The sequence below is a fragment of the Cnephaeus nilssonii genome (assembly GCF_951640355.1).
Source record: "Cnephaeus nilssonii genome assembly, chromosome: 11".
Taxonomy (NCBI): domain Eukaryota; kingdom Metazoa; phylum Chordata; class Mammalia; order Chiroptera; family Vespertilionidae; genus Cnephaeus; species Cnephaeus nilssonii.
In genome coordinates this window covers 17,301,816-17,305,913 of record NC_137082.1, presented here as the reverse complement: position 1 = coordinate 17,305,913, position 4,098 = coordinate 17,301,816, and positions in this window count along the sequence as shown.

Below are 4,098 nucleotides of genomic sequence, written 5' to 3'. Positions count from 1 at the left end.
GTCCGCACCTGCCACCTTTTGTTCCTCTTTAGGTCTCTTGAAACCCATCACCCACCTGGCATTCCCACTTCTGAAGGTTTCTGGAAACTCTACCCAAAAGATAGAGCGCAGAGCGTCTCAAAGGTGAGAGCATTTTATGAGTGTTAATGCACCGTACAAATATAAAAATGATAATGCACACAGTCAGTCCCGGAGGAGAAAAGGATTAAATGCAGAAGGCGCTGAGCCGGGTTTATCCTGAGAGGGTGGGTTCCCACTGCTGTTTCTCTTTGTTCCCATCACGGTGCCACACAAAGCCCTAAGCGCCCTTCCCGGCTCCGTTCTAATGCATAATACAGGTGATTAGCTAGCTCTCGAGCAAGTCATATTGGCTAATTCCTCTAATTGTAGGGTTTTGTTTTGTTTTTAAAAAACCCTGTTTATAATGTTAGAATATCATGTTTCCAAATCCAACTTTCCTTCACAGAGGAGGGGGGTGGCTGCTTTTCTGTGCTGTTTTCATTTGAGAACTCACTTCAGCCTGCAGGTGCCCCAGCCCGGCTGACGCTGAGGCTGCCTCCAGTGCAGCTCCGCCCTGGTGACTGAGCCACCCCTTGCTGGGCTCTGAGGCCCTTCTGGGGACCTTGCCATGCCTCACGATTAGGGGAGAGATTTAGAAAGTTCAGGCCAGTTGAAGAAGTCAGACAAAGAAATCTGGTTTCCAAATCCCTGCATAGCCACAGTATAGATGACCAGCGCAGGTCATTCCAATTTGCTTGGTTTCCTCGTGGGAGAAATGGGGACGTTGATAGTTCCTCACTCAGAACTCTGTTTTCAGTGGGGCTGCCCAGCTGACACGTTCAGGGCACCAGTCACATTGTCTTCTACGTACCTCATTTCTCCTGGAATATGAGAATGGTGCCCCCTGGAGGGGATGACCTGGTTGGCCTGGTGGTGACAATAAGAAGGCTCACAACACAGCGCCTGCCAGTTCCGGACTCCCAGCTGTCCGAGGGCAGCCTCTCTGCCGGTTCTGCACTGGAGACCCACGGCCTTTCATCACTGGCACCCCTGGCTGGTGGGAGGACAGGACTGAATCATCCCCCAGGCTTTCGATGCTCACGGCATCTTCCATGGGGGGCTGTGATCTCAGTCACAGTTCTAACAGATGTCAGTCTCAATTCTAATGGTGTGATTATGGGGAGAAGGCAGCTCCATGGGCATAGAATTGAGTCTCAGAGTTGGAGTCCAGGAAGGCATTCAGGCATTTCAGAAAGGAGAGCTGTTATTCCCACTCCCAGTCGAGATGGAGAAGAAAACATTTGGCTAGCCCTGCCTTGTCTCCTGAAGGAGACACAATCAAAGCAAAGTAACACTGCTTTTCTCTGCTCGGCGCTATCTGAGAGACTTGGGGGCCCCCAGCTGACTGTTCCTCACTTATTGGTCATGTACACTGTGGCTCTCCTGGGTGAAGATGTGCCACACTAGTCGTGGTTCCAGGAGACTGGACCTGCTCAGTCCCTGCCTCTGGGTGAATGTGGCTCAGATGCTGTGGGAGTCCCGGGGAGTGATAAGAGATGTGGGCTGCAGTCTCTGTAACCCAGGCTTCATGCATGCTGCTTACCTCAAGGGAACACTCTCTGCTTCCAGTATCCACATTCCACTCATCATTCAGGGCCCAACTAAGTCTCACCTCCTCCGTGAAGCCTCCCTGATTTCTTGAGTTCTCTGAACTCAGCTTAACCCCTGTACCCTGAGCTCAGCACTAAAATATTTACACTGCTATGCATTTTAAATTCCTTTTTGAGAATGTCGTCTCTGTTCCCAGAACATTGTGCCAGCACTTCTATTTAGCAATAATTTTATTTTGTCTGTATCAAAGGTGTTCAGCTATGGTTTCCCCTCTGGATTATGGGCGGCTTGGGAACAGGGAAAAGGTCTCTGGGACCTTTACAGTGCCAAGAACACCCCACACATATTAGCTGATTTGATGCAATGATGGTCTTTAGGCCCTTGAGTATAATATATGATCAAAGACCCATCATGACTACTGAACTCCTATCATATTCATGTAGACACAGGCACATGTGTCCAGGCCCCTCAGGAAGGACTTGCTTCCCAATTGAAGGGAATATGGTCAGTAGGCAGCCTCAGCTGGCAGGTTCATCAGAACCTGCCTCACCCACCTGGTCATCTGGGGTCACACCCACCCAAGGACAGCCTATATCTAATGAGAGAGTATTGTGGGGATATACAGGTCTGTCCATTTCAGCCAGACATGGGACAGTTCTGAAGGCAGTATATGTTCCAGAACTCCCTGCCAGGTTAGGCTTGCCTCATGGTTTTATTTCTCTTCCCCAATGTTACTTCTTCCTTTCTTTTACAGTATTGATCTCTAATAAGCCTGTTGATTACTAATAAGCAAATTCCACCTCAGTGACTGTTTGCCCTGTAAAACTGAACCTATGGCAATGTCTTCCAGGGGAAGGAGGGTGGTGAAAACTGATTTCATACCCATTCACGAGTAAATATTGCCTGGAAAACACATGTGCATGATAAATACCCAAATGATGAGCTGCCGCCCCTTGGTGACTCCTCCCTCTGGGAGAGCAAAGGTGTAAGAAGGCTACAATCAGTGTGCTCTTACTTCAGGAATTCCCCTGTCTGGACACCTCCCATATACCAGTTAGCTATTGATGAGTAACAAACCACTCCAAAACACAGACTCTTCATGTCATGAGTCCTCAGGCCACTTGTTAAGGGGGCAGACAGGGCCTTGGTGGAGGGAATTTCTATGGGAGAGGAGTGTCTGTGGTCACCATGATTGGGTTCTGTTGTTTTGGTTCACTTTCTGCTTCCCTTGCACTCTGTATGTTACACACATAAGGGAGTAAGAGGGAGCCTTCCTTCTTGTTCTCTCCCTGATACACCACAGGCACCAGAGAGAGAGCCATGAACACAGGGTCCAGGAGCCCCTTTGACCTTTCTATCAGCCACAGTGGAACTCTACCGAGAATGCAGATATAACCATGGCCACCACCTTTCCTTCCAACTTCTGGTTGGCCAGAGCAGTCATATGATCTTACTAAATGACATCTAGCCATTTACTCTGGAATTTTGTCCATCACAAAGCTTACCACATGGTGGCACCTTAGAGATCTCCTACCATGTATATCTGTGTGACATGCACATCCTACTTGCAAGTTGCCCTTGCTTTCCCGGGAGAGTTTTTGACCTTGGAGCTGTTATGTGAATTTTCTTCCCTTCCCTTTCTCTCCTTGGTCTTTTTTATCTTTATTTTAAAAAGTTTATTTTGCTTTTATGTATTGCTATAAACTTTTTTGTTTCAATTTTTAAATTAACATACAGTAATATTGACTTTTTGGGCACAGAATTTGACTGTTTTGGCATACAATTATATGAATTTCAACATGTATATAGATTCATGTAACTACTGCCATAATCAGAATAAAAAATAGTTCCATCACCCCCAAACTCCCTCATGCTACCCTTTTATAGGCTCATTCTCCCTTACACCTAACCCCTGGCAACCACTGATCTGTTCTTCATCACTAGTTTTGTATTTTTGAGAATGTCAAGTAAATGGAATGTTACATTATGTAACTTTTCAAGACTGCTTTCTTTCACTCAACATAATGGCTTTGAGGTTTATCCAAGTTGATGCAAGTACAATAGTTCCTTTTTTTTCCTACTGATGAGTAGAGTTTCATTATATAGATGTACCAGTTTGTTTATTCATTCACCCATTGGATTGAGTTGCTTCCAGTTTGGGGGACTTTGAATAGAACTGCTATAAACATTTGTGTGCAGGTTTTTATGTGAACATAAAATTTTCACTTCTCTAGTGTAAATACACAGAGATAGGGTTTATGGGTCATGTTTAACTGGGTATATGTTTAACTTCATAAGAAATAGCCAAACTATTTTCCAGAGTGTCTGAACCATTTTGTATTCCTCCCTGTAATGGTCTTCCACATCCTTGCCAGCACTTGGTATCATCAGAAATTTAAAAAAAGCAATAGCTTATTGAGATACAGTTCATATATTATACAATTCACCCATTTAAAGTGTGAAAATTTAATGGTTTTAGTATATTCA